The 18603-nt window shown below is 44.5% G+C and overlaps 1 protein-coding gene across 3 annotated transcripts in view; it reads right to left on the reverse strand.

Moving 5' to 3' along the window:
• The window catches only part of trh (PAS domain-containing protein trachealess), a 592592-nt gene that overhangs the window by 187915 nt on the left and 386074 nt on the right, over positions 1-18603 (reverse strand). Inside the window, exon 1 of one of the 3 annotated variants that reach the window (XM_084582632.1) lies at positions 16270-16362. The exons of the other annotated variants lie outside the window; for them this stretch is intronic. The gene's annotated coding sequence lies outside the window, so the exon portion shown is untranslated. Of the gene's footprint in view, positions 1-16269; positions 16363-18603 lie in introns of those variants that run through there. 3 annotated transcript variants of the gene reach the window in all.

Genomic DNA, 18603 nt, shown 5'->3' on the forward strand with positions numbered 1-18603 from the left:
GTGATAGCAATCTCACGAATGCGCGGGCTTGTCGCAAAACGGCATGCACCGCTCCACGGACAATCCAGCGTGACTCTGTCGGCTTGCTTATAGTCGCGCAATTTTCTTTTTGCGCTCTATGGTTGCATCCCACGTTACCACACATCAAACTGTCCACTTTTCCGTCGTTCCACAACGAAGCATTTGTCCACTTGTCAACGAGAGAGCAACCGTTATTGACAAGCACAGAGAACGTAGTTCAAATCTTTCGATGCATGAAAACATTTCCCAAAAGAAGTTAGCACGCAACTCTTTGTGGTTTAATCGATGGAGCGCGCAAAAATAATGATTGCGACAGCTGTGCTTGCTTTGTAGATACCGTTTCAAAAAAAAAAAAAAGGGTATATATCATGCTTGCTTTGAACGCATTAATACATTATTATTATTATTATTATTATTATTATTATTATTATTATTATTATTATTATTATTATTATTATTATTATTATTATTATTATTATTATTATTATTACTAGTAGTAACTTACACTATAAGGAATAGCCTGTTCCGCGTGAATCGATGTAGCGGTTTCCAATGCACGACGTTATTCCCTGTCCTTTCAGTACTCACCATCAGATGGAGTGGACAGGAGACAAGCAGGCGGACACAAACACATTCAAGCATTGTAGCTTGATGATGACGATGACAATAGCGGCCGTGTACGCCACTAGGGGGCGTCACAAGGTTTGTGACGCGAATCCGGTCATGGTGCGAAATATCCAGCACCGGAGACAGCGCCAAACTAGTGATGAATGTACAGGGACTCACCTGCGAAGAAACGAGTGAAAATAATAATAAGTGACAGAGCAAGAAAAACAACCGCAAAACTAACAAAAAATGCAAAGCAAGACAATGCGATGGCACTATACAGTATAACAAAGCGCACGTTCGTTGCGCATTTTTCAGTAATGAATTTAGGCCTTTTCCCGAACATATATATTAAATGTAGGGTATTCCATTCGTCGACAGTTTTAGCCTAGCATGAGTGAATAGATGTCGTTTCTTGAAAACGTATACCATCGAATACAGTTCACTAATTAGCCTTCACTAATTAATAAACATTGGTGAACGAAAAACATTGCAGATTAGCATAGCCGACTCTGAATAGCTCTTAGTTGAGGTGACTGTTCTATAGGGCTCACCGCATTTCTTTAGAACATGCATGGTTAAATTTAGCTTGGACACTCGGTGCGTGCGTGTGCGTGTGGGGAAGGGGGGAAGGGGGGGGGGAGGGGGCGCATATGGAGTCACCAATTTCAGAAACACGAGTAGAATAAAATTACTATACTGCGTACATAATTCGCCATACACCCTGCACAATGAAACCTCCTCACGTGTTCTCGACTACTTTAAAGAACGCTCCATGCACAATTCAGTTGCATATATATGAGTGGAAGTCAAGTATGCCGAGCTTGCTCGTATAACCACTTTTATACGTCCTTCCAAGCTGATTGGTTTGTCTCTACCAACTATACATGCAATTGACAGAAAAACCACCATCCCAATTTCCCTCGATTCACCATGCACGAGATCATACGTGGTTGTAATTTGTATATGAATTCTCCCGTGCGTGAATTTAACAAAAAAAATTGCGTCATAAGAAGTTGCTGCGTGCTCCACAAAGCATGGAAACCAGTAGCAGAAAGCATGGCGGAAGGTAAAAGAGGAAGGCTGTTGGTTCTAGAGCCACATATTTTTCGCCGTTGTTGTTGTTGTTGTCTACAATCATGCTTGTGAATGGCGCAAGGCACGACGTAGAAGAACATCGCCTTTTTATAGGTTATAATATATATTCCGCAATACTTGGTAAAAGTCGTCAGGTTTAAGACAATAGTAAGTGAACCAAGAAACGCGCACCTACATAAACAATAAGGATAGACAAGGCAAAACGACCATCAAATGTGGCCTGGCTATATCCACAATAATTCAATAGCACGCTATTAGTGCTATACATTGTACAAGTAACCTTGTATCACGCAGATACTGCCCTGCATTTGAAATATCTGAGCTGCAGTGCCGCTGAAACAATATATATATATATATATATATATATATATATATTAGAACAGCGCGCGCACTAGAAACTTGATTACCTAAAACAGAGTGTTAGCCGTGCGCTGCGCAGCGAGCAAGAGCGGCGGAGAAAAAGGAGTCGGCTGGCTACCTTGGAGAGGGAGACAAGGAAGTTCTATATAACCTCCTTGGAGACAGACCAGCAACAACCCCGGCGAGAAAGACGGGGGAGAAAGATGGGCTTCGGACTGTGCGGACGGCTGTAACCAACCTTAAACATTAGCTTAATTATTAACTATAACAGTTGTTTGTAAAATTTTTATTCACGTCTCCACCAGTAAGACAAATCGCCAGCAAAGTAGTCGCGATAGGTCCTCCGAAACGCATCGCCTCAGAGCGCTTGCGCGTGATCGACTCTGTAAATAACCTGCAGCCTTCGTCAAAAGTCCTAAAGCCGAATGATTTTTGTGTAAACTGCATGAATAGAGCCGTCACGGCGCCATTAAAAACTGAAGGGCCATGAAGTTCTGTTAGACAGCTTCTTGCTGTGATAAGAAATCGTTTCCTAGCATTTTAAATGCCCTTTGACCTTCAATGATGGTATAACGCGTCTCCATTTTGCAGCTGAGACGAAAATCCTTTGGCTTCAGGACTTTTGACCAAGACTGTACTTGTAATGCCCAGACTTGGCACTGGCAGGAGGGCCCCGGTCAGCAGCGTTGTTTAATCTAAATCAAATATGCAACGTGTACGAATACAAAAACAAAGAAGTTACGACAGCGCTTAATTGTGAGCGCAGCAGCATAAGCAACGTTATTCGTTCACACACGTTTCTGCCGTCGCAGAATTGCTATTTTTGTTGAAATATTTCAGCACTTCCATAAGAGGTTGCGGATACAACCCCCGCTCTCGTCCCTGGCACGCGACCAACGCATCTGCTTCCAGTGATGCCCTGAGTTTGCAAGTGCGCTGGATATTGGTATACGTCCATGTCACGCAGTCTCATGACGTCATAGACTCTGGAATCTATCCATGTCACTTGAAAATTGTCATGCACAGTCTTTGTCAAAAGTCTAGAACACGAGGTTTGCTTTTCAGCCACGCTGCGTGGCTCTTACTAAATTCCCTGAGCTCCACATTTCCGGAGCCCTCACTACGGCGTCTCTCATAGCCTGAGTCGCTGTGGGACGCTTAACCCCCTAAAACCAAACGAAAACCAAACTAAATCTTCAGAAAGTAAGATTTCGATTCTTCCTTTTTGGCAAATATAGACTGGCAGCGTCTGACGGAAGATGGTCGTTTTAGCTTGCACTGACCCTTCTATCACACTAATAGCGTGAGCTGGCTGAACGAAAACCAGAAGAACACGCACGGAGAGGTGAGACGGCGCATGCTTCTTCACATCTGGCACGTCGCCTGTTACCATGAGTTCGATATCAGGGCGCGTTACGTGCACGCGTTTATCTGTATCAAAATTGCTTCCGTATAAATTTCTTTACAGGCGAGTATACCCGAGAAAGCTCGACACAAGGAAGTCACCCGAGCTCGAATGCCCCCTTGCGATCATTAATAGACTACACATTTGGTCCACGACCAAATATTAATGCACCAGGCAGTTAACATTAGTCAAACATTCCGTCCGATTCATACAACCACTAATTACTTGATAGCGCGTGTTCACGTATTAGTGTTCATTACGTAATTACGTCATTGTATAAGCGCCAACGCGACCTCTATATATAGACCAAAGTGTATACGTTTCTTTTTTTATTTTACGGCATTTCATTTCCTTCAAATATATTTCATTCTGTAAATCTATATTGCCACCTGGTGTTCTCAGGTGGCGCCTGAAAGAAAAGGACGTTGAAGTGGGTTCGCGGGCTGTCGGAGGCTGCTTGTTCGTAAAGCCATCGCCAGCCTTTTTCGTGAAGTCCAGACCTGCTTTCCGTGACAATATACAATAAGTAAGATCACATGACTCTCTCTGTGTGTGTGTGTGTGTGTGTGTGTGTGTGTGTGTGTGTGTGTGTGTGTGTGTGTGTGTGTGTGTGTGTGTGTGTGTGTGTGTGTGTGCGTGTGTGTGTGTGTGTGTGTGTGTGTGCGTGTGCGTGCGTGTGTGTGTGTGTGTGTGTGTGTGTGTGTGTGTGTGTGTGTGTGTGTGTGTGTGTGTGTGTGTGTGTGTGTGTGTGTGTGTGTGTGTGTGTGTGTGTGTGTGTGTGTGTGTGTGTGTGCGTGTGTGTGTGTGTGTGTGTGTGTGTGTGCGTGCGTGCGTGCGTGCGTGCGTGCGTGTGCCTGTGCGAATTCGAGCGGTAGAGAGAGAGAGAGATAATAAAGCATAGATACCTCTCAGTGAGGAATTTGAAATATAGACGCCGACAATACATTTCTGCTTTGTGCAACAGTTTCCCCGTTGAAAATTAAAACGCCTCCCTCCGGGGTCTGTACATATAGAGGGTGTTTCACCTAAGAGGTTCCATAATTCTTAAAAATACTATTTTTGAGTTACTAAACCACTTTATTCTGCGTAGTATTGTCGGCGGTTGTGTGCATCAGAACCGCTACGAATACTTCAGACTTCGCGGCCGCTGACTATGGAGCTCACAGGTGGGGACAATGCGAAGTATCCCTATCCTTACGTTTACTTTTACATAACCAATCTTTTAGCTTGAAGCCCTGAGTTATATAACGCGGGTCATGACATCAGAGCAGGATCATGCGTACTTTTGCTGTTGTGCTGGCATTTCCACACCTGTACATAGGGAAAACCCCGAAACGTTTTACAGGGATGTCCGAAAGCGTCCAGCGAGTTCGTCGACATATACTGGATGTTGCAGCGAACACTTTCAAAAATTCTTGAAAGTTGGGAGTTTGAAACAAAGTATAGATATACAGGAACAACTTCCCAGCCGGGGCAAACACATTTTACTGCCAAGTATTCCTAATTACATGGAAATTAACTAAAACCTACTGGTAACATTTCAGTTAAAGCAATTCAGTAGTTCATGCCAATGGTGAGTTGGATAGCGTGCAAACAAGACACTAACCACAGTGCTGCGTTAATTAAAAAGATAGTTGCCGAATTTAAGTCAATTAGCCGGGTAATAATAAATCTGTAGTAAACTGTGTCCGCTACACCCGAGAGTTGGTAAAGGCAAATGCTTTTCTTTTCTTTCTCTTTCCATATGCCTGTTATTAAAGTTATTGGAAAGATGTCGTCGAAAAGCCCGGAATGCTGCATAAGCGTCAGAACATGCACGGGCTGTTCATTCGCGCTCACAGAGGCATCGGACGAGAAACTGCAGTAAGTTTAGTTTAGTTTAGTTTAGGTGGTTTAACGACCCAAAGCAACTTAGGCTACGAACTACTGTAATCAGCATGGCTTCATTACGATATGACCTCAACAAGTATGACTGCCAAAGAGCACGTACTTCGGACGGGCGAATCTCATCGACCTCTTGCTTGCCATCACGCTCGCCAGTCACGCAGCGAGCACCGACATAGATGAGGCAGCGTATATAAGCCTTCGGTGAAGGCTCACGCCAATTTGCGACGCAAGCGAGTGCCGACCGCAATCAAATGGCAATTTGATCCAATTGAGTCTCGCTATCAAATACTGCATCTCGCACCGTGGGAACGTGGACTTGGTGCGCGGGGCGCTGCCGTCCGCAAGCAGGCTTTTCATTTCGTTCCGACACAAAGCACGTAGCACGCATCGAGAGGTGACAGCGTCAAATGTGATATACTGAAAAAGGCGCGAAGTATATTCGTATGATTGACGACATAAGTGCACGTATATACAGATTATGAGCTCTTAAAGACGTACAGCCTTTATCAAAAGTTTACAGCCCAGGAGGTCTACTTCTGAGCGATACTATGTGGCTCGTAATGCATTACCAGGTTTCAATACTTGCTGAAAGCAAGACGATTTTTCGTCCTACCCTCTTGAATGACTATAGGACTTCCACGATTATTACAGAAGTCATATTATATGGCTTTAAAGCAAACCCTCTGGGCTGTAAACTTTTGATAAAGGCTGTACATAGTCGGATAAAACTTTTCTGCAGCAAACCCCGCACACAATTCTTCCGCTACAAAAAGTAGTCTTCATATGTTAATGTTTACTGGCTAAAAACAAAATATAACCATCCCGACCAAATTAAAAGCTCAAGAATCTCGGTGCATGTCGTTGTTCGTTGTTTTGTTTCATACAGTCAAATATCAGTCATTTATGCTTCATACTATTCAGCGGAGTGATACTCCGCATACCGTTGCCCATATAGTTAACAACTGATGTTCGTTTTTTTTTTTTTTTTTTTTTTTTTTTAAGTTGTATACTATACTATAGACCGTCAGCTAAGCGGGAGATGCTAATATAGGGCGTTTAACCTAGCTGCCACAGTGATCGGTGTGCTGAGGTATATATATATATATATATATATATATATATATATATATATATATATATATATATATATATATATATATATATATATTACAGCGAGTCGGATACAATTCCCGTGTGACACGGCTACAAGACGTTAATTCTGTGTGACACTTCACAATATATACCTGTCTGACACGGGTATTAGGCCGTGTGTAATGAAACGTTTCGATTATTAAAAAAAAAATCAATATTAAAGCGATCGCTCGTGATCGATCACCAGTCGATTGCTAAACGAAAGACCGAGCGAATCTTGAAGGCATGCATGGTGCCCTGCAGTGAGCCGCTGTGGCGTTATTCGAGCTGCACCCCATATACAAAAGCGTTTCTTTAAGTTTTGACGTTAAAATATTTCGAACTGCATTGCCGATGAAGGAAATCTAAACAGTAAACACGGCTTTCCTGCTGACGGCCTCTATGTTCTTAATATATTGTCGACCCCATAAAATTAAAAATAAAAAGTTCCTTAGTTAAGTTTAGGTAATTAACAGCTTAATCATTGAGCTCTATATCACATATACTATAATGCCTGCCTTGCAGTACAATCCACCTGCACAGACCGCACTGACGTATCTCTCACGAGGTATAAAATAATGACATGTAAGCAGTTAGAAATAGCGCCCTGTATATCGTGAAACCGAGCATTCGCAGTCCGCCACATGTCTACAGGTGTCTCTTGTCACTATTCAGCACCCATAACGTCATAAGGAATGAAACCGAATCATCAAGATACTGTGAACACACGTCCGAACTAAGTTACACGGTCGTTAATACAAATATGCTCTTTCGATATTTCCTTGGGCAAATGAACACGAAAAAAAAGAAAAAAGACATTTCGTATGCCCTTTTCCTTAGCCTCACCGACCGCCATTTATATTAGTTTGGCTCCTTCCCTGCCGTAACTTTTTTTTCAGCGAGTGACGGCAGAGCTTGTTTACGATAAAACTCGCGCGTGCCTGGGCTTTCGCAACGACTGCCTGCTTTTTTGTTTTGTTTTTCATACACGCTCAGCTTCCGCCCGATCGAAAGCAATCCCTGCTGGCTCATTACACCAAATACGAGCAAACGCTGTAACTCAACGTCGGGATAGGAGACATCACGCCGCGGATAAAAAGAAGTCCTAAAATAGTAGCGGTTATCGAGCTGACCACTTACGCTCCAAGAAAAAAGAGAAAACGGAACTGACGTTGTGCTTCGAGTCAAGATATCCTGCTTTCGGTTGTGTAGTTAGCCGGTTCGTTTACGTATACGCTATCGTTGCATTCGTTTCAACTGCGTCTCTTACGTCTTATCGGAGATAACCACACTGAACAAGGTGCACGCGAGCGCCACGGGACAAACATAAGCAAGCGGAAAGCGACCGCAGAGGGAGCCTCTATAAGAACGAGCCATCAGACCTCACAAAAAGGGAACAGATAATTGCGTATCATACATGCAAAACGACTTCGCTTAACCGCTCCACGAGGAACTATTACCGTTCGCAATGGAAGCGCCACGTTAGGTTAAATTGTTAGCTTTGTTAACAATATAGTATACTTGCTTTACTGCTTGTACGGTAGTTCGCATCGGAAGTCGAGCCGTGCTTCCACATAATCTTTATGATACTGCGTCGTATACTACTTGCTTTTAAACACTATTGCTTCTCCTTACTGTAGTTACTGTATAGAATCACGAACGAATAAAGGTTCAGTTATCCTTGAACCACGATTTTCGAGCGTATAAGCTATCGGCTGCAGCCGCAGCCACTGCTGCCTCTTCGATCATGGCTCTCGCTTCCGCTCCTGGTATAACCTTCTCGTCAACGGGCTGGTCTGGCTATTCGTTGTTCGATGGCCTCAGCAGCCTGTCTGTTACGGCTGCGGTCTCTGTCTTTGGCGAGAGTGGCTTCATCTACGCCAAGGAGCCTGTTTTCGTGATGTCTTCAGGTGGATTCGCCCGCGGATACAACACTCGCGGGCCTCGCCCGCACTTGCATTGGTGGCGTACGTGTATAGCGTATTTCACTATAGATTAAATGACGGAGAGACGCAGAGGAAACTTCATAAACAGAATTCTCAGTGCGAGAGTGTGTTATAATTTTGCACGAGGCGTGATTGTTACGGCGATAGCATATTACGAGACAATGAGGACGGCTGTTTGCTGCACAGAGCGAAAGTTCAAGGTCAAAGGTTCGGAAACAGATGACCTCGAGGTTTGGCATGGGAACAGCAAATCTTACGCTCTAAAACAGAAATTTTAAACAATTTAATCACAGCGCAAAAATAATTTCATTCATTTTCAGTCAACAGCCTTTTTCCGGCCGCTTTTACATATCATAATGATGAAATACCCGATGAGGGAATAACTAGAGAGCAATATGTCAGCTAGCGCATCCAGCTATAGGAACAGGGCATTCTATCAAAGCAATGGGGCCGATTTCTGTCACCAAGAACGGGCACAATACCGGGTGTCCTAACAAAATTTTGAGCAAAGAGTTAAAAAATAAAGTATTTGAGATAGGACGCGGGGACCAGTTACACACAGCTGCCAGCTGTGTGAGCACCATGCATGTACAGGCATTTTCTTTTGTGCAACTATTTAGTTAATTAGGTCCGCTTTTTTAATTACTAAATACTGATTTCAGGCAGTAAACGTGATTTACAAAGCTGGCGAGCATTTTAACCCCCCCCCCCCCCTCCCCTCAATCATTTTTCCGAGCTCCAAAGAAGCCCGCGAAATACAAAAAAGCACGTGACTAACGCATTCGCACGCTACGATTGTGGTACTCTCAATCGCGGTTTTGAGCGAACGAAACCAGCTGCGACCGTGACATACGACCGCCCCCTTGCAGCAGTGGCATGCCCAAGCTCGCCGCGCTCATAGCAGCTTGCAATTTACTGTCACCTGCGCCGGCTTGCTGGCACGAGCGAAGAAGCCATCGCAGACGTACCGGCCTGCCATTGCAACGGGGCCGTGAAGCCACGGCCGCAGTTGATTCAAGCACGATTGAGGGCAGCGTAATCGTGGCGCGAGATATGCGCTAGTCACGTTATTTTTATTTCGCGGACTTTCTTTCAAGATAGAAAAAAGTAAACGTGAAGCTTCTCTTATCGCGAATAATGAAATGTAAGTTTCTGAACGTGCTCTCCAAATTCGTTAACCCCACATATAGCCTAAATCAGCATTTAGTAACTTAAGAAAATTGACTTAACTATTTAACTGCAAACCAGAAAATTTCCTGGGTGCACAATTTCAGGCGGGGATGTCCTTAGTGACAGTATATTTCTCATATTTAGAGGTCGAAATGTTTATTAGCGATTAGGCATGCATACCCTGACCACGATATGTATACGCGCGCTTTAGAATGCTTCCCCCTTTTTAGTCCATTAGAAAGTATTTTTTGCTTAGCGAAGACAGCTTCAAAAATCGATTTCTGAATATTCTTGAGGAAGACAGAAGGCGGGCGCGGGATATCATGGCGGAAGGAAACGTTTCAAATGCACCTTTTTATAAGGGAGCGCTTGTTGCTAAACCAAGCTAACTTTCATAACGTAAGAATAATAAATATGCTTCTGATTGTGTGCTTAAATAATGCAGCATGAGCCCATCAATATGGGCCTCCTCGACAAACTCTAGACGAAGCCCCCAAAAAAGTCCGAGGATCCCCAAGGTCGCATATTATAGTGATGGTTTCTCAAAGAAAAAATAGAATATGCGCATAAAATATTTTTGCTGAAGAAAAAAAAAAGGCTCTCAATAACCACCGTACACGGCGTGCATGCAAGAGTGCAGCAGACATCGCGAATAGCAGACGTCATGGGGATGATATTATATTCAGCAGCCAATGGTTGCCAAACCAGGAAGCTAACTGTTTTGGATAATAATAATAATAAAAATTCATTTTAAAACTATCTATACTGCACCAAATGAGCTCAAATTTCGAGCATTTATAATTTCCCGAGTGTGGAGTGAAACGCAATAATAATTTGATGCTAAAATGTTAGCTGCCATGACCCCTTTAAGTTGTATTCAATTAGCTTTATATTAGGCCATATCAGTGAAGAACATATGAGCTTTCTGATGATTCATGAGAAATGGTTTTTTTTTCCTGTCGAAGTTTTGATTAAGTTGTATTCAATTAAATTTATGTTAGGTGAATCAATCAAGAATGAACTGTTTAATGATTGGTGAGAAATCAGCTTTTTGTTGCTTTAATATTAATGAAATTGTAGTCAATTGACTTTGTTTTGTCATATCAGCCAAGAACATATTGACTGTTTAATGATTTGCAAGAAATTGATTTTTATTGTTTGGGTTTTAATTGTATTGCTGTCAATTAACTTTATGTTGGTAATATGAATCAAGGACAAGATATTGGCTTTTTATTCACTGAATGAGGAAATGACTGTAAAATGAATTCTTATTGAGTCTTAATTACAATTCAGCCAATTAACTTTTATTCATCATATCAATCAATATGTTAATATTTTATTGACTATGTGAGAATCGACTGGTAATTGATTTTGTATTGCTTGAGCTTCAATTAACTGTGTCAGTTAACTTTCTAATTTACTATGAATAAATAACATATAGGCGTTTCATAGACTTACTCCATTGCCTTTGAGAATTTATAGTGTGTTGATAGACTCGTTAGATATAGTTAATTGCCCCTAAATGTCCATTTTTGTCGGATGGCTGAGATCTGCCGCAATGATATGCATGAATCCTGTTAGATGAAAATAAAGTCTTTTCTCAGTTAGTGCAATGTACCAGGCAAATTTTCATAACACATAAGCATATTTTTATTGGCTCCCGTCTCTCTGTGAGCACTGAATGATGCATCCTTTCAACAATCCGATCTTCATAAAGTTTGGTTCGAGTAAAGCTTTAGAAAAGGGGGGAAAATCAGAAACAATGCAGCCGTCAACAGCTGAAAGCAATCAGTATTCGAACGATGCATTGCTAATAACGGCAACAAGTCTAAACAATTTTAACACGACGGCGTTAGGCCCCTTCTCCAGCCATGTCCAGCTTCTTGGGATGCCTTTCTACTGTTAAGAGCGAGATATTGTAAGATATGCTATAGAAAACCAATATAGGCTAGAATGTTAAACATTTTTAAAGTAATCATTTTAAGATACCTTTATGAGCACATCAATAGACATGACCGAAGATTCTGACAGCAAAATTTTGCTTCTGAAGTTTGTCTTGCATGCGCTCGCAACGGGTACTTTATAGAATAGCAATAGAAAACTAATAGGATGAGTTGCCGAAAATGGTGATAAAAGCCATAACAGGGGAGGAAGGAGGCTCGAGCGTTTCGCAGCAACTCAGGGGCGGTGCGTGAGCCATCAATTTGATGTGCTCACGCACCGCCACTATATAGTTTGGCCAATGACCCAATGAACAGCACATTTCCGTTCTCCTTGTATATATCCTTTTTGGTCTGTATGCTTATGATAAAATTCCAGGGCCCTGACCAGCAATATATTCAGGACGGATAGATCTGCACTCTAGGCTGGCATTTTCTTCCTTCAGATTATTTTGCTTTATAGCATTCTGCCAGCTTTCTCCTATTTTAACCTGAGAAATACTGGCACTTCCGTAATTTACACATGTTGGCAACAGGCCCTGTATGGCTTTCTAACACTCTTGAGAATATGTATACTGATTGGCACTTTTGTAGTGTCGCCTCCTTACACCTCGCGTATGCTTTTGTCTGACGTAGGCTTTCCAAGCTTGGTAATGACAAAGAGGCGCGATGGTGAAGTACCTCCTTGTTTTCGCAGCTGAACCCTTAGAATAACTCGAGTTGTTCTTTTCTGTCGGGCAACTTTCCTAACGGCTTGAGGTATCCGCCATGAAGTACTCGCTCACTTCTGTCACCACCGGCAATTGAAAACGCCTAAAGAAGATGCTATGCCAATTGCACATACCATTTGGGGGGGGGGGGGGGGGGGGGTAATTATTTCCACCCAATCGCTTGTTGTGACTTTTTTTTTAATTTACTTGCAAATTTGTTATGCCCTATACGTTTTTCATAGTTTACGAAAAATGTATATGTATTGTAATACATATAAATAATACATATAAATGCATATAAAAACTACAGAACCGTGTCAAAGACATTACAAAATATTCTTTAGTTCTGTCGTAAACGTTAGATTTTTCTCTAGCTCTGTAGTATATTTCTGTTGTCTGTGGCACCTTTTTGTTGTATCTACAGAAATTTCTGATGTTACTACAGAACGCTCTGTTGTCACAACAGGCTTCCCGTCAAAAACCACACAGAAATTCTGTCGTAACAACAGAAAGCTTTCTGTAGTTTTTTCCAACTGGGTAAGATCTGCGCGAGGTGCATTATAACTTTCACCGTTGTGCTGCTTTTGTCTGGGCTAAAGCGACCCCTAGAGAGCGTGTACACGGAGCTCGAGCATGCCACTGCCCCATGTGCTTCTCAAATTCACTTATTCAGATTGCATTCAATCACATTTGTGGAGGATATATCATTAATAGCCCCATGTGCAGCAAAAATCCATGTGCTGCTAAATTGGATAACAGAAGATTGCGGCAGCCGGTGTGAAGCAGCTTTGAAGCAATTATGCATTTCAAAGCAGGATGGAGCCATAGGGAGAAAGATTATTAAACGCAAAATGGAAGGAAAACCAACACGCCACTTTGCATTTAATAATATGTCTCCATAAATATCATTACATGACTTATTCTGGCCAATATCAACTACAAAAAAAATGTCCCCTACGTTTACCATGGACTCAGACTGTTGGCTCCTTTGATTGTATCATAACTAGCCCGTCGATCATTTCCCATTCAATTTCCGACTTAAAACACACACACACACATATATGTATATATGTGTGTGTGTGTGTGTGTGTGTGTGTGTGTGTGTGTGTCAAGCACTAAAATATATATGTATACATGTGTGTGTGTGTATGCATACGTGCAGACCGGCGTTATGAGCCGCACATCACGAGCATGGCACTGGTAGGTATAATGTCTGAACACTGACGGTTTGTTCGACCTAACGAGACCATAAAGTTGGGAGGCCAATTAAATGTGGTTGCTCATTTGAAGTTGGAAAGCGGAATAAGATTAAACCTTTTTGGTTTTGGGTGCCGATCAGCTCTAACCTTAGACACTCTACAGCCTTTGTCAAAAGTGCGGAGCAGAAGAGTCTGCCTCTGAGTCGTATACTGGCGCTGATTTAGCATTAGTGGAGGTCATTCCCACTGGAGAGAGTAGGACAAAAAATCTTACCATCAAGAGATTCGGAACACTCAAGCCGCACGAAGTGGCTCAGAAGCAGACCTGAGCCCTGCAATTTTGGCACAGACTGTACGTTTATACGGCGTGGTAAAAGCGGCGTTTGTATGTCTGGTGCTTGCCTATATAGTTATCACGTTTTACCCTTACGTCTGGAGTTTAAGCGTCCCTCGTAATTTTTCTAGACATGAAATGAAGGCTTATAGAGTTCAGTATATGCATAGTCTATAAATTGTCTATACAGAGGCCAAAGGAAAAGGTCTGTAGACTTTATAAATAATATACAGAGAAATACAATAGGTCTAAAGAAGGACAATAGAATCTAAAATATATATACATATACTACACCATTTGGATGAAGGCTGCCGCACTCGGTGAGGCGCTTTTTTTGTGGGAAAAGACTGCGGGCCCCAAAACCGTGGCTGGAGTGCGGAACTGACAGCGTTCGAATCTGCGTGAGATTTAGCACCGCAATGCGACCTGCTTCAGCCATATCGGTCAGTCTAACCCAGCCAACACATCCAGGTGTTTAGATAGAACTTGCGTGCGGGATAGTATAGTTATACGAATCTGATGACGTCATGGCGCTGCATTGTCCATCATATACACAAGAGATCACAAGACGTCCACACTGGTCTCTTCGACACATATGCAGGTGTATCTAAGGGACACACCTTTTTTAAACGTTTTTTTTTAAATGAATATTGCCACAGGAAATAAAAGAATATGTAGAAAGGAAATTAAAAGGGGGTTTTAAATGAAAGAAAAAAGGTTGGCTGTGCTAACAAGGTTCAAGAGGGAATGATGATAAGACCCTTGTCCATGCAATGTGGGATGATGTTTTAGTGGTTCCTCGGGATGAAATAAAGATATAACGAATTCTCAAATTAGAAAGGGGCACAAATGTAAACAGATATGCTTATTGGGCAAGAACTATATACGTGTTCCCTTTATACCGGCTCGCACATGTAACACAACCGCGATTGCCATTTCGAGCCGGTTTTGATTACATAGAACACCGCATAAGAAAGCGACGTTACGCTCGCGTTACACGATTTTGACGCTTGCAAACAAATAGTGGCCCTGATGATGATAGCAAGTCTCAAAGCTCGCCGGTATCACAGACAGCGTTTGAAAACGTGCAGACAGTGCAGACGCGCAGACGATGCGTGTCCCGCCGAAATTGAAAAGCACTGATGCAGACAAGGTGCATTTGATGAGGCGCCGCGGCGCAGGTGATGCGCAGCTTGCGACGTTTTATCCCGCTCCATGTTTCCAAGCCAACACCCGCCCTCCCAAATTCTTCAAGCACAACGCGACGACCATGACGACTATCATAATCATCATCGTGGTCTTTCCTTGCTATCAGGTGACGCACGAAAGTTCGAATCCAGTCGAAACGAGGAAGTGCAAAAAGAAATAAATAAGAAGAAAAGTGAGAAAAACGCTCTGCAATACTGGGTAGAGCCGATACACAAGGCACAAAAAAAGATTTGAGTCTCGCTCTGAGTGATCACAGACCAGCAAGCGTTTGTTGAAGCAGTAAATTTCCATAAAATATTAGAGCAGAAGTTAGCGTTGACCTTCGCCATGCATGCAGCTCCATGAAGCCTGCCATGTGGCCTGCGACAGCGTCGCACAGAAGCCCCCGAAAGCGCTAAACGAACAAGCCCGGCCATATATGCACTGCCTTCTAAACCCCGCCAGTCACGCCGCTACCTACCCCTCGCGCACTTATCAAGGAGCGATCAAATAATTAGAAGAACAAAAAACAGCAGCGACCAGAGTTGATGATACGTGCGCGGGCCACCGAGCGAGCGCTTCTGCAGAGGCAATCAATGAGACGAGAGGCACCCCGAAACGTGATCACCCCAAGCATGCGCCGTGTCTGCGCCTGGCCAGAGGACGCGGCCTCCTCTCTCTCCGCAATAGTCTAACCCTCGCACCCGCTTCATCGAGAAACGTCAAATACAGAAAACAGAGCTTAGCCGTGGCCCTTCTTTAGACCCGCACGTCACGATACATCGAGCAGGTGATTTTCGGGCGCCTTCCTCACGGTCGTGAAGCCAGCCATCGACGCCGTCAGCACAAGTACGGCGATACAGGAGTCGGCAAGCACGAGGCTGCCAACAACACGACCGAGGCAAGCTCGTAGCACTCGCGATTCGTACCAACGGTCTTCTTGGCGACAGGCTAGCACTGTGCGTCGCCGCTACGGGCGTACGCAGGATGCCGAGCAGCAAGCAACAACGGCCGAATGCACTTTTTCCGCCGCGACCCGAAGCGCGCGCACACACAACGCGTCGAAGAAAAACACGAAACGGACGGCGGCGGCGACGACGACACGTGTTGCCAAGAGCGCGCGCGCGCATGCGCCGAACACGCGAAAAAGAAGAGACTCCGAGGTGGGGCTCGGGCCCGGGTCGTTGCATAAGGGTTTGCCTTCACGGCACAAACACTCACACACAAAGAAAAGCAGCGAGCGCGCGCAGAGCGCGAGGGGATGGGTGCTTTACCTCGTCAGAGTGCTCGGCGAGCGACGGGGCCGCCGATGGAATCCGCCATAGTTGCGCGCCGCTGCTCATGGGAGCCGTGACGTAGTGGTCCGGCGGCGCCGGAGTGCGAGGGAGCCGCGCTGCGCTGCGCCTGCGCCGGTGGCTCCACCTCAGGGCGGCCACTGAGGTGGGCGGAGAAAGGTGCGCCACCTCCTCCTCCACGACGCGAATGGGAGGGGCGTAGAGCAGCGCGTCGCCGCGACGTTCGCTGCCCGGAACGCAGCGCGACGCGCGACTCACATGTACACGCACTTCGCCGGTGGGAAGTCGCAGCGACGGCCGCCGCCACGTCGGAGCAGCGCGCGCAGTTTTGAGAGAGAGAAAAGACCGGCGGGAAGTTCGGCAAGAGTGTCTTCACGGACAGATCGCCTACGAGCTTTGACAGCGGCTACTGCAGCGGACCTTGTACTGCATGCAACGACCAGTGTCGATTCTGCGAGAAAGATGCGATCGGTTCGGATTCGGAATATTCCGCTAGTTGAATTTTCGCTCCACAGGTCTCGTCTGCGAGAGGACCCGACTCCAAACACACGCGTCATGCGCCGCCGCGCCAAAGCCGTTGCGCGCGTCAGCCAAAACCGCTCTGCGCATACGAGTGGCACCTGACGCGAGCATCGCGAACGCTGACGCTCCGCTCTGTCACTACCAGAAGATATCAGACGCGTGAGCGCGCGCGCTTCAAGCGTGGGAAACTAGCGCGGGGTTTACAACAATATGAAGGGACCGCGTTGCTCTCCCCTACTCCTTTCTTCTCGTCCTGAAGTCCACTTAACTCCTTCTGCTCCTTTTCTTCATGATTTGCAATTTCCTCAGTCTCCTCGAGAGGTTAAACTAGCCAGTACCAGGAATATGGAGGTGCATTCCCCTTTTGCGACGGCTGCCGTGACACCGGCGTTAGCGTCGTAGGCTGCGCTCACTCCAGCGAGAGCAGTGGACACAAAAAAAAAAAAAAAAAAAAGAACAACTTCGCCCTGTATCGGATAAAAACGGTGATGTCGATTCGAGGCCGCTCCGGTCCCCATCCGTATACAGTGGCTTGTGCTCATTTGCTTTCTCGCTTCCGCCGCTCTGTCGATACTTTTTACTTCCATCTTGCCATATACCACAATGCTCTTGTACCATCCCCCAACGTGTGTGCACCGTCAAGAGAAATGCCGCGTCATCGAAAGAAGAGCCATTACAAATTTGCGCTCTTGGCTAAGTCTGGCCTGTCATTACGCAACGCACGAGTTTTGCGCCGTGCAGGAATCCTCCACCGGACAATCCGTGAACATAACGAACACGAGGAACAGCGTCGAAAAGCGTTCGGTAATGCAACCAGCGTATTCCTGCCTATTACCACTACCACTTATTGCGGGCACGCGATAACGGTCAATGGGCCGTTCCCCGAAAATCCGGCGTCGACGGCCGTCCGGCAGCAGGCGCTGGCAGGCCAAAAATGACATCTGACAAGGCTGAGCACTAACTGTATACGTAGGGACGCTGACATTACGATACGCAGATGCATTACGTGTCGTTAAACTTTAAAAACGAATCGGCCCATAAGGAAATAAAATGGGGGTAGCACGTCCTCCAGCATTCAGCATTCTCCCTTGTTCGGCCACTGTATACATTCTCTCCAATATCTACAGGGGTAGGTTTTCATCGCTAAAAATACTGAGTACTTATGGTCGGCAACCGGGTTAATTGGAGAAATATGAGATAGGCCTTCGCCCTGCAGTGGGTATAGTCAGGCTGATGATGATATGGTCGGAACAGAAAACTGACTTTAATTCCAAAAGACGCGACTGAGCTCTATGAATTACCAATATTTTGAAAAATGTTTTGATTTATTTTAATTACTAACCTTATAACGCCTGGTGCAGCTGTTAAATGTTTCCTGTGAATCATAGTTTCATTACATATTGAATGAAATAGATATGATTTCGGGAGGGAATATGCCTATATTGTCAATAGCATAGTATTCCGTGAGGAAAATACACCCCATGTATCAGGGCATATATATGGTAAAACACCGTTCCCGCCCTACAAGGGAGTGCGGGCAGGATATGCTACTCGCTTGCTTTCCTTCCACACGGGGTAAAGTGCGTCCAAGTGCCCATAATATTTTTAATATTTCTGGGCATATACGCTAATCACGAAAGTTTTACTTTCAGTGTAACAGAAGAAAATCTCATCGTACGCGCTATATACACGACTTTATAATGTGGCTGTTTCAGATCAGCAGGAGCTGTCTTTCTTTTTCGTCTTGTGACGATGCACTTGAGTTTTACATATACAGTCGGTCCCAGCTAA

The sequence above is a fragment of the Amblyomma maculatum genome, chromosome 10 (genome assembly GCF_055883805.1).
Source record: "Amblyomma maculatum isolate TAMU_Amacu chromosome 10, ASM5588380v1, whole genome shotgun sequence".
Taxonomy (NCBI): domain Eukaryota; kingdom Metazoa; phylum Arthropoda; class Arachnida; order Ixodida; family Ixodidae; genus Amblyomma; species Amblyomma maculatum.